The sequence below is a fragment of the Piliocolobus tephrosceles genome, chromosome 6 (assembly GCF_002776525.5).
Source record: "Piliocolobus tephrosceles isolate RC106 chromosome 6, ASM277652v3, whole genome shotgun sequence".
Taxonomy (NCBI): Eukaryota; Metazoa; Chordata; class Mammalia; order Primates; family Cercopithecidae; genus Piliocolobus; species Piliocolobus tephrosceles.
Window position 1 is genome coordinate 66,172,782 of NC_045439.1, and position 13,867 is coordinate 66,186,648.

Here is a 13,867-nt window from a genome sequence, read left to right on the forward strand (position 1 = left end):
CCCTTGTAAGTTGGATTCCTAGGTATTTTATTCTCTTTGAAGCAATTGTGAATGGAAGTTCATTCCTGATTTGGCTCTCTGCTTGTCTGTTACTGGTGTATAAGAATGCTTGTGATTTTTGCACATTAATTTTGTATCCTGAGACTTTGCTGAAGTTGCTTATCAGCTTAAGAAGATTTTGGGCTGAGACGATGGGGTTTTCTAAATACACAATCATGTCATCGAAGCAGGGGATTTTTAAAATGCTCATGTAAACTGTACTGAAATCCTTGAATAACAAGTGGACTGCATATACGCAGGAGGTTTTCCTAAAGTTCCATCAGAAAACAATAGTTTAAGGCATTAAGAAGGCTGAGCAGGAGGTTTTACCCCACCCCTCAAGACAGACTGAGTTTGTAACTTAAGTGTCATTAAAGAAACAACCTTCTAAGAAGATAATCAAAATTCTTCTGAGAAAGATAAAAGAATTAGGTACCCTACAATGTATCATTCACAATTTATATTATGCAATTTAAAATGATATATATATATATATATATATATGAAGAAACAGAAATTCATGAACCCACAGAGAGAAAAATAAGTCAGCAGAAATTGATTGCAATATAACAATGTTAAAATTAGCAGAAAGTGACTTTTAAGCAATATTATAAATAGGCTCAATGACCTAAAGTAAAATACAGTCCTAATGAGTAACAAATGGAGAAGCATCACAGATTTTTAAAAAACTATAAAAATATTTATCATAAAACTACATATAAAGAAGAAAAATCACTACATGAGCTTAACTGCAAATTGAAAAATATAAAGTGTTGATAACCTAGAAGATGAATTAATAGAAATGATCAGATATGACAAATAGAAAAAACCTGTAATGAAACGATCAGGTCTTTTATGACCTGTGGAAAAATACCACGTGCTATACCAAATGGAGCTTCAGTAGAAAAGGAGAGAGAGAATGAGACCAAGGCAATGAAATATGAATGGTGTAAAATTGCTGAGCATTGATGATACGTCTAAAATTTATAATTTCAAGAAGCACCACAAACTCATAATAGTTATAAAAACAACTTTTTCAATGTACTAGATAGCTGGAACTAAAAAGTTTGAAATACCTAGTGCTATGTAGAATATGGAACAATGGGAATTTTTATATACTGTTTGTAAGAGTGTTAAATATTAAATCACCTTGGAAAACAGTTTGATACTTCCTTATAAAGTTCAATAATTAGCTATCCCAGGTTAAGCATTTTTGCTACCAGGTATTTTCCTAGGATAAATTAAAACCTATGCCTCAGAATGATAGGCCCATTTTTTCCCCCCGTAGTGGTCTAACACTAGAAATAAACAAGATGTCTATCAGTCAGTGAATGGATAAAAAGTCATATATTGATACAATAGAATATTGCTTAGCAATACAAATGAACTGTGGATACATGCAACCACATGGAAGAATTACCCTGATACTGTGTTGCACAAAAAAAGTGAGATAGAAAAGAATGCATGTTGTATTGTCTCCTTCCACATTAATCAAAATAATCTATGGTGACATACATCAGTTCAGTGATATACTGAGATAAAAGGGATGTGCCAGTGAAAGAGCTGTTAGGATAATTTAAAAGGTGTTGAAAATCATCAGGATAATGGTTATCCTGATATCCCAATTGTATCCTGATTTGCATATATACATTTACAAAAATTGTCTAATTGTACATTTAAGGTCTGCACATCTTTGTACATTTTACCAAAAAAAAAAAAAAATACGAAATTCTAAATGGTATGTGTATTAGTTTCTTATTGGTACTGTAACAAATCACTACAAGCTTAGTGTTTTAAAACAACAGAAAGTTATTTTCTTACAATTCTAGAGGTCAAAAGTATAAAATCAGTCTCACTGGCTAAAGTCATAAAGTGTTCAGGCATGGTTCATTCTGGAGGATCTTGAGAATAATCTGTTTCCTTGATTTTTAGCTTCAAATTACATATATGCACATACACAAACCTCTATTTGTGTGCATATACATATATATGTATATAAACATAAACATACACATCTGTGTATATATGCACAAATACATTCATATGAACATATATAGCATATAAACAACTATATATGTGTGTATCTACCTATTTATATGTATGTAATGTTCTTATATTGTCTCCTGAAAATAGTTCCTCAGTAGCAATGAGCACACCCAGCACTCTGATCTTGGCCTTTGTCTTCTAAATATCAGTCTTTACAAACACACAAAACAGAACTCTTTAGAGAAACGGTAGATTTCAGATCTATGGCAGGGATCTTAAGAGATAAGCAAGAAAAACCTTGTTAAGCCAGAAATAAAAGAAGTGCTAAAAAAATGACTGAAACATGTTGAAAGGGTACAATTACATCTACAGTGCTCTCATTAGCCAGTTCAGAGCCAACTTTACAATCAAGATTACCAAATATTGTAATGAATTAAAAACTATAACCAGAGTGTCCGTAAGTAAGTAAATAAATAACACAATAAATAACACAACATTAAAACTCTTCTTTTGGACAGAATATCAACTAATTAATGTGGATGGGTAATATATTTAGAAAATGATTAATGTTTACTAAAAGTAGTGGGTGAAAATTGCATACGAAAGTTATCCAGACAGTTTTAAAATATCCACCAACATCTATTTAGTTAATACAAAGGAAAACTAGGAAATGTACAGGAGAGAAATCTGACAGAAACCACATTAACCATTAACTAAGCACTAAACAATTAAGCATTAACATGCTTAAATGTCAGGAAAAAGAAACATGCCTCTGTATGTGCATTTGTGTACTTTTGCTACTTTTGGAACTTTTTTGAGTTTGAAATTAGATCAAAATAAAATGATTTTAAAAATCAGACACAGCACATCATCTTCAATCTTCCCCTCCCTTCATTGATTTGTGTAGTTGTAATCCCTGTGTATCCGACATTATATCAACATGAAAGTCATGGCAAGCATGCTGAAGGCACCAGGTGAAAGTGGGAGAAAAATTTGAGCCTTAATTACACATTTGAGTCAATGACTTAGCAAATTTTGTAGCCATGCAGCTCTAGAGTTCCTAGGTGATATAACACATACCATGTATATTTAAGCCTGTTTTAATTGTGTTTTCATTTATTGCTGCCAAACCCATAAATACAAATAAAAATCCCACATCTTATATGAGCCAAACACTGTTACCACTATAACAAATTAATTTAATATAAATGGAAAAATCATTTGGAAGAAAATTATTTACCAGTGAAACTGTTTGAACATTCTTCTGATTGATAGATTTCAATCTTGTTAAACAATTTACCCTTAATACTTGCCTCAGTGGCATGGATATGTTATTTAAATTCTTATGTGGCAAGTTTTACATCTCATTAATTATCTGAATAGTCAATATACAAGCAATGCTATTTCCTTTCTCAAAATTAATGTCTGGGTCGCGCACAATGGCTTAGGCCTGTAATTCCAGCACTTTGAGAGGCCAAGGGGTGCATGTCACCTGAGGTCAGGAGTTTGAGACCTGCCTGGCCAACATGAGGAAACCCCATCTCTACTAAAAATACAAAAAACTTAGCCAGGCTTGGTGGCAGGTGCCTGTAATCACACCTACTTGGCAGGCTGAGGCAGGAGAATCACTTCAACCCTGGAGGTGGGGATTGCAGTGAGCTAACGTTGTGCCATTGCCCTCCAGCCTGGGCAACAAAGTGAGACTCTGCCTCAAAATAATAATAATAACAACAATAATACTAATGTGTAATTATTAATTATTATTAGATATTAATCTAATATCTCGTGAAGAAAAAGCAAGATTCAGACATTATTACAACACTGTTGGATATTGCTGATGTATTTTGACAAAGAGTGACAGAAAGAAAGAGAGAGAGAAGGGAGGAGGGGGAGGGAGAGAAGGAATAACTTTTAAACTCTTTGTTGATAAGTCATGAATTTTTAATTCATGGAAAATCTACATAGATTGTATGCAAAGCTAATAAAATTTCTATAAAACCTGCATCATATCATTGACATTATTGTGAATTTAATTTTTTAGTCTTTCTTATTAAATATCTCCCTGTTTCTTCATTTTCATTTCAAAATACACATTGAAAAAAATGTGTATTTTTCATTTTCATTTCAAAAAAGCAAAGAAAATATCACTGCACTCATACCAAATTTGGGGCTGCTAATATAGTAAGGTGTTTGTAATTAGCTGCCACCAAACAAAGCAACCAGTCACTGGTAGTCATCTGTACTATTCAACATTTCTTTCATTTGAAATTGGAAACATATATAGTATCTGATCAATTCACTTCAAGATTTCCACCATGTCTTTTTTGGATAATGTGTCCCTCGTGTGTGATAATTAAAACCAAATAATATCTTTGGTGTTTCAAACTTGCAACTCTGAGTAATGATAATGTAAGCCACGTAAAAGAAACACTTTATTAAATGACCTGATTTTAGTGTAACTGTGTACCAAACAAAGTCAAGGTTTACTTGTTTCCAATATACTTTTTAAACGTTAATAATTTTGTTCTTCTAGAGCAGTATCTTCTGAAGTGAACTATTTAAGTACACTTCTTTTATCATCATTTAAATCCAACAATTTGTTTATCCTTTTAAAAGATTATAGTGATACACACACACACACGCACACACGTATATACTAGTTTGACCTATAATTTCTTTGCTTTTTTGCTTATAAACTCTCTCAATTATGTCAACATTTCTGCAGTTATATTTTGGTTTGTTAAAATTTCAAGTTCTAATTTTGCCCATCATCTATACTGCAATTTTGTCACCAAGTTTTTGTTTTACTTTCCATTAAAGAAAATACCTATTTTCTTTCTTTCTATAATCTATATGAGACCAATTGACACTCTTTCTTTAAGTCATTTATACTCTGTTGTTCTTTATATTTTCATCTAGGTATTTCTCATACTTTACCTGAGATTAAGTTTCAGATTAGTTGAACTGAAATTCTATAGTTAAACCTATTATCCCTAGGCTTGATAATAAGTCATGTGTGAAGAAAGTTAATTTGCTTGTGACATTAGCTATAGTCTAGAAAATGAAATATTGTTTATCCACAAGTCACTATTCCCTCTTCATATAGACTTTTCTCCTTCAAAATCCTAACTCTCAAATAAAAAGAAGTAAAATTTGTAGCCACGCAAATAAGCATTTTATTTTTCAAATCAGAATTCAGCTTTTATTTAAACATGCAAAATATAACGAAGATTTTGGGAGTAAGGCTATAGCGGTAGTATGATAACTTCATTGATTTTCACATAAGATGGTTTAGTAGTGGTTTAGAGTTTAAGCTTTCTTTTCCTTTTTCCTTTTGGCACATTTTAGTCACGCTTCAAGCAACTACTTCCCAAAAGAAATAATAACCTTATTCTTTATCATTTTTTCTCAGGAAGATAGCTTCTAGTCTTAAATTTCATGACCTACTAAGCAAGAAGCCGTCAACTAGGGGGGAAATGATATTTGAATGAGAAACATCTATGTTCATTCATGATTTCCCATTAAATAGAATTTTTCAAGTTCAACAATCATTTTGACTTAATAGGTGATAACTTTAAATACAGGTGAAATGACTATATTAGAACAGATGACATTTATTTTACATAAGCTGGAATATTTAAAGTCTTAGATACTGTTCATAAAACAGTATTGGTATATTGTTTCCAGGAAAACAATTACTCTAGTAAATAATTGCATATTCACCAACACAGCTTTATGAACTATGCTCAAACCTTTAAATATAGAAGATATAATACTTTTTACAAAGGTTTGAACTTAATTGGAAAGTAATAAGTGCATTTAAAACACAGTAAACCTAGCATCATTCCTACCTGGTAAAAAGAGAAATAATCCCCATTTGAAGAAGAAGAAGGAGAAAAGAAGAACAGACACTGTAATTTTTAAAATATAATTATAAGGGCTGGGTGCCGCGGCTCACGCCTGTAATCCCAGCACTTTGGGAGGCTGAGGTGGGTGGCTCACGAGGTCAGGAGTTCAAGACCATCCTGGCTAACACGGTGAAACCCCGTCTCTACAAAAAAAAAAAAACAAAAATCTAGCCGGGCGAGGTGGCAGGCGCCTGTAGTCCCAGCTACTCAGGAGGCTGAGGCGGGAGAATGGTGTGAACCTGGGAGGTCGAGCTTGCAGTGAGCCGAGATCACGCCACTGCACTCCAGCCTGGGCGACAGAGCGAGACTCCGTCTCAAATAAATAAATAAATAAATAAATAAATAAATAAATCAATCAATAAAAATAAGATCTAGAAATATCTACATGACATTAAAATCTTGCTTTTTGTACTATGTTAATAATGTATGCAAGAAAAATACATTCATGATTTACAAATAATACATTTCATGTAGACTTCAAATGTTTCCCTCAGATATTGTAAAGTGTAGTCAGCTCAGTGTACCACAGAGTAATATTAACCAAGTTACATCCTTGGACAGCTCTTATGCACAAAAGGGCTTCAATAAGGATTTTTAGAGTTTTTAAAATAATTCTTGTTTTAATTTTTGTGTGTATATGAAATGTTCCCACAGACCAATGCAAAATAAAATGATAAGTTTGAATGTGATTCATTACCTAATAATATGAATATAATAAATACTTAGTTTTTCAATTTATACAGTAATTATTAAATAAATTTCTTTTCAGTACTATTTTTAAAAAATAAACATTTATTATGAATTGCAAAATACACTGTTATTTTATTTATTTATTTATTTATTTATTTATTGAGACTCTTGTCAAGTTTCACTCATCGCCAAGGCTGGAGTTCAATGGTGCTATATTGGCTCACTGCCACCTCTGCTTACCGGGTTCAAGTGATTCTCCTGTCTCAGCCTCCCAGCTGGGATTACAAATGCTTGCCACCAAGCCCAGCTAATTTTTGTATTCTTAGTAGAGACAGGGTTTCACAATGTTGGCCAGGCTGGTTTTGAACTCTTGACCTCAGGTGATCTGCCCGTCTTAGCCTCCCAAATTGCTGGGATTACAGGAGTGAACCACCATGCCTGGCCCTATATCAACCCATTGATCTTTGAACGTTAGTCCATATCTTTCCCAACACTTTAATTTAGAATTCACTCACATAGGCAAACAACGACTTTTATCATTTCAAGTATATCTTGATGTTGTAATGCCATTTACCGTCTCTCAGCAATATGTCTAGACACAACTGAGCTCAAGGCTTTATTTGAACTTGCTAGTATCATCTCCTGAGAGGTGAAATACTAATGTACTGTTAGTATATTGACAAAATACAGAGTACTAGAACATATTCTTTAGATAAGAAAATTCTGAGAATAAACTAAAGCAATCTTCATTATTCATTTACAATCCATCATTCCCCGTATTGTTTCTGTATATAAAATTTGCTCTAATATAGATTGATCACATATGTGACATATATTATACTAAAAGCATAGTGAAATAAATACATTTCTGAGAAGATGAAATATAGTAAAGTAAAGTATAAATATGGAAGAAATCTGCAAGATGATGAGAAATCTGGGATAATGGAATATATATGTGTATAATAATGTCATGGCTGTGAATCAGATCAAATGAACACGTGAAAGAACATATTTCCCCAACACTGACAAGGCCTCATACAAAAAGCACAAACATTAGTGAAACAGGACATTTATCTAGCAAAGTGATCATTGAAAGATGAATGACAGTATAGGCAGATAAAAAGCCAAAGAAAGAAAGTATTAGAGCAAGCCTCTAGCCTGAAGTCTGAGTGACTATAAATAACAAAGGCATGAAAGCTATCGGGATATGTTTACAAATACAGTGATGACAACACCAGAATTAACAATAGTGATTCTACTTCTCTTCCAATACTTGACAAGTTCAGTACTCCTGAGCTGGTTATATAAGGATAAGTTAAAATGAAAACATTGTCATATTTTGTGGGTAGCTAAAGCATTCAGATAGAGGGCCACAATTAATCAAGAAGCCCTGACTTTAGGAAACCCAAATTATTTTTGTTTGTTTGCTTGTTTTAATAAAGGAGATTTTACAAGAATCACTTATTTACTGGCTTCTATCTTTACTTGCCAAGTTTTGATCCATGGGCAATAACTTTCTTGCATTTCAGGACTACGTATGTGTGCGTACAGAGCAGATTTTCACAGTATATGTCCATACCATGGCATCATGAAATCCCAGAGCAGAAAGCATGAGAAAGGGGATAATTGTCAGTTTGTCCTTACAGGGTCTACTCTGTGCTGATAGGTTTCAGTTTCCCCTTACTTTCCTTCATTCCTTCACATTTCCCTTATCCCTTATATCCAGATTTTTTCCAGAATGCCTGCAAGGCTGAACTGTAGCAGCTCTGGGCCCACCACAAGACAAAAGAGTAAAAGCCTTCCATAGACTTCTTCAGCAGCATACTTTTATGTTCCATGGTAAATGATACTGATACTTCAACGATCATCTTTCAGACCTTCATTTCTCATGTTCTCTCACAATTGTAAGATTTAGTTCTCATAATAAGTCCCATTTCACATCACTCCTAACTGTTGAATCGACCTAACCAACCTCTAAATGACATATGTCTTATTTATAACACAGACTAGAACATAAATCTAGATGATTTCCTAGTTAATCTGTAATACAGAATTTTGGTATAGGCCAGGTAATGAATAGCAGAAAAATCTATGTATGTATTTGATAATAAATAAGTAATATGATGTCTGTACCCTCTTAATCCCATGGAGTGGAGCAACACATTACACAAAGTGAATAAAATCTATATTGGAGCAGAATATTATTAAGAATGCCATCACCATACCAGCAATTTAGTCATTCTTGCTACATTTAATGTAGAAATGAATGAAATGAACAAGACAAAAGGCCAGATTGCTATTCTGTCTTCTTTGAAAGATAGTATCCCTGGGTAAGAAGGGAGGCCATAAATACACACACACACACACACACACACACACAAACAGAAGCAAATAAAGAATCTACTGCTGTACCTTATCTACAGTGAAAAAACAAAAACAAAAACAAAACAACACAACTGGCATGTCAAGACATAAAGATCAGAAAGATAGCATGAGCACTTACAAGAGAACAGGGGAAAGTCAATTTAGTGATGGCTTCCATGAGTGGCAGACACTGGTAAGATGAATATATGCATAAAATCTAATCAAAGTTTTATTGTGGACATTCTATATTCTCAGACTTTCATAGGTATATGAATCACTTTGGGGTCTTGTTAAAATACCTATCATAACAAATCTGTGATATGACCTGGTTTTTTGAATTCTTACAAGCTAGTAGGTCAGGTCACTGCTATTGGTCTTTGGACAATATATTGCTTAACAAAGATTTCATAGACAATAATTGAAACCAACAAACAAAAGCATACTGTTGGAAAAAAGATGTAGATAATCAAGTATAATCAAATGAGTCAACAAAGTTCATGAAAATAAACGATTCATATCAGTAGGTAAATTTAATCTTTGTAAATTACTTATAATCAGGTAAATATTTTAATAAAATATATTATGAAGATAAAACATTAAATATATGAACGTGCTGAAGATAAGATAAAATAAGGAAAGGCCGGGGTAAACACTTTCTCATCAGGAAGTGTTAACTAAAAGAATTCATAATGGAAAAACTATAAGAAGTTCCTCCTTTTAAATTATCTTCATTTAATTTGTCATATTAATTATAATCAAAGTCAGTAAGATTCTAATAGACTTGGTCAAGAAGCTCTAAATATCGTGTAGAATAAAAAATACTTGTTTTTTTTTTAAAGAAATACTAATAAAGACAGTTTACTATGCATTAAAATTCGCATAGTATAAAATAAACTGTATTTTGATAGACATGTGGTTAGATAGATAAATCAAACATAAGAAATAATGCACAAAGAGATGCAAATGTATATTAGAAAATAAAAAAAAGGACTGGCTGCGGTGGCTCACACTTGTAATCCCCAACACTTTGGGAGGCAGAAACAGGAAGAACACTGGAGCCCAAGAGTTCAAGACCACCTTGGGCAACAGAGTGAGGCCTCATCTCTACAAAAAATAAATTTTAAAGATTAGTCAGATGTGCTGACATGCACTTGTAGTCCCAGCTACTCAGGAGTCAGAGGTAGGAAAATCGCTTTAGCCAGAGAGATGGAAGCAGCAGTGAGCCATGATTGTGCCACTATACCTCAGCCTGGCGGACAGAGTGAGACTTTGTCGCAAAACATCATCAAAAGAATAAAAATGACATTGAAATCTACAAATTAAAATGTTATTTAACAAATATTACTTCCTAAAATATTTTATCAATATGCTACATATGCTGACATAAATTATAAGTTTTAAATATTTTAGGGTAAAAGTAAATTGTAATATTTTAATAATATGTTGAAAAATCCAATATAATAAAGGTATAAAATCTTTAAAAACATAACACTTAAAAGTAACTGTAAAACAAATTATTATATCTACTTCTGTTAACAGTAATATTGACAAGAATAGATTTTTATGGCATAATCAACATTAATTATATAAAGGTAAATGAATAATTTGAAAAACATATGTTGCAAAGGAATTATATTCTTAAAGATAAAATATATATTTTTAAAATGATAATGAGAAATAAGCACTGAGAGTAAATGTACATGCAACTGGAAAAACTATGTCCATTGTAGAGGATAGAAATTTGAAAATTAAAAAACAACTCTTCAAAAAATAACAAAAGAACACCATGTCCCACATTTCCCCCTAATTAATTTCACAGAGTTAAAAATTATTTAAAAACTCATATTGATGAGTCTGCAGATGGGCAGGCAAACTCATAAACGACTTAGGGAGTACAAATTGGCACAACCGTTCTGGAAGGACACCAAATTAAATACTCAGCATTTAAAATGTATATACAGCACTTGACACAGCTAATATACACCCAGAAACTGTCTGTACTATTTGAGGCAAGAATATTAACTTATAAATATTTATAATTGCAGGAACATGTTAAAACATATACCCACTAATAATCCAATGGTAAAAATTACAGAACACATTGTTACAATGACATTTTTTCCTGGGTTAAAAAATTTTCTATAGAGTATATTTGCATGACAAAGAAAATTTTTCAGACAAATATCTAGACCGTGACTATATACTTGGGTCAGTTTATGTATTGATTCACTTTCACTTATTTTGACCAATATTTCTTTTTTTTTCTCTTTTTTTTTTTTTTTTTTTTTTTCTGAGACCGTGTGTCGCTCTGCCGCCCAGGCTGGCGTGCAGTGGCTCGGCTCACTGTAACTTCTGGCTCCTGGGTTCAAGAGATTCTCCTGCCTCAGCCTTCCAAGCATCTGGATTACAGGCACATGCCACCAAGCCTGGCAAATTTTTGTATTTTTAGTAGAGACGGGGCTTCTCCATTTTGCCCAGGCTGGTCTCAAACTCCTGACCTCAAAGTTCTGGGATTACAGATGTGAGCCACCACGCCCAGCCTGGCCAATATTTCTTTCCCCAGCCCTGAGAACTCCAGAACTCAGCTTGTTTTCCAGCTGGAGTTGCCCTGCAGATAAATCACATTATTGCTTTGATCACAGAGGCCAGATAACTACACTGGTTGAAAAGAAACTGAAATGACTGGATGTCACACTAGCTATTCAGTCCATGTAGCCCAACCAGGATTTCTGAAGAAGTAACTCTGGTTACTGGAAGATGCGAAAAAGGATGAACACCATGGGTAAATCTCTGCCTTTGTCTATATCCCATCCCCCTCAGACTGTTCTGAGAAACTTCAGATTTCACAGAGACTCTCTGAATACATTACACGAGACAAAGTAATTGACCATGATTTTTTTGTGAAGCACTGGACAGTTTGGCAATACAATCCCATACACTGTACAGATATTAAATTTATTGTGCTCCACTTTATTGCACTCTGCAGGTATTGCATTTTATTTTATTTTTTATTTATTTTTTTAACAAATGGACAGCTCTGGGCAACCCTGCATCCATCAAGTTTCTTGGCACCATGTGCTCACTTCGTGTCTCTGTGCCACATCTGGTAATTTTTACAATAGTTCAAACTTTTCTAATATTAAAGCTGTTATGGTGATCTGTGGTTGGTGAGCTTTAAATGTGACTATTGTAATTGTTTTGAGGTGCCACAAGCCACTCCCATATAAGATGGCAAAGTTAATCAATAAAGGCGTGTTCTGACTGCTCCACAAACCAGCCATTCCCTGTCTCTCTCCCTCTCCACTGGCCTTCCTATTCCCTGAGACACAACAATATTGAAATTAGGTCAATTAATTACCTTAAAATGGCCTGCAAGTGTTCCAGTGAAAGAAAGAGTTGCACATCTCTCATTTTAAATCAAAAGCTAATCTTAGTAAGAAAGGCACATCAAAAACTGAAACAGGCTGCAAGTTAGACCTCTTGTGTCAACTAGTTAGTCAACTTGTGAATGCAAAGAAAAAGTTATTGGAGGAAATTAAAAATGCTACTACAGTGAACACAGGAATGATAAGAAAGCAAAACAGTCTTATTACTTTTAATGAGAAAGTTTCAGTTTTCTGGATAGATAAGCCACTAATTATATTAAAATAAGACCTAATTGAGAACAAGGCCCTAACTCTCCCTTTATTTCTATGTGGACTGAGATGGGGAGAAAGCTGCAGAAGAAAAGTTTGGTTTATGAAGAGGTTGTTTACGAAGTTTACAAAAAAGAAACTGTCTAAAAATGCAAGGTGAAGCAGCACGTGCTGATGTAGAAGCTGTGCACGTTCTCTAGATGTTCTAGCTAAGATAATAGATAAAGAGGGCTACACTAAAAAAATAGATTTTTAACGTAGGAGAAAACTGTAATACAACACCATCTCATACTTTTATAGCTTGAGACAAGTCAATACCTGGCTTCAAAACTTCAAAGGACAGGCTGACTTCTTCTTAGGAGCTAATGTAGCTGGTGACTTTATGTTGAAGTCAATGCTCATTGACCATTTCAAAAGTCCTAATGCCCTTAAGAATTATGCTTCATTTACTCTGCTTGTGCTCTCTAAATGGAACTACAAGCCCTGGATGCTTAGTGTACACAATTTAGTGTAACTTTTATATGCACTGGGAAGCAAAATGTACTGTGACTTGCTTTATTGAGATATGTTTGATAGAGTAGTTGGGCTAAGATTTTATTTAGACAGATAGACAGACAGACAGGCAGATAGATAGATGATAGATGATAGATAATTTTATGTAGACATAATGACTATTCACATTTCATTTATTGATCAGTTACTACTATGTCATCATTCTCCTTCCTTCCTTCCTTCCTCCCTTACTTCCTTCCTTCCCTTCCTCCCTCCTTGTTTCTTCCTTCCTTTTTTTTTTTTTTTTTTTCCCAAGATTTCACTCTGTATCCCAAGCTGGAGTGTAGTGGCACAATTACGGCTCCCTTCCCTGTAGCTCTGACCTCCTGGGCACAGACAATCCTTCTGCCTCGGCCTCCTGAGTAACTGGGACCACAGGCACACGTCACGGTGCCTGACTCATCCATTGTTATTATTATCTGTAGATACGGGTGTCTCGCTATGTTGCCTGGGCTGGTATCAAACTCCTGGACTCAAATGATTCTCCCGCTTCTGCCTCCCAACTGCTGAGATTACAGGCATGAGTCCCTGTGACCAGTCCACTAGGTAAGTGTCTTTTGGGCACATTTAATCCTCTGAACTATTATATGAGTTTAATGGTATTATTACCTCAAATTACAGATGCAAAAACTGAGGCAAAGAGTGATTCTGTGCTTTAAGGTCAGGTAGGTAGTAAATAATGGAGTGGTAAAG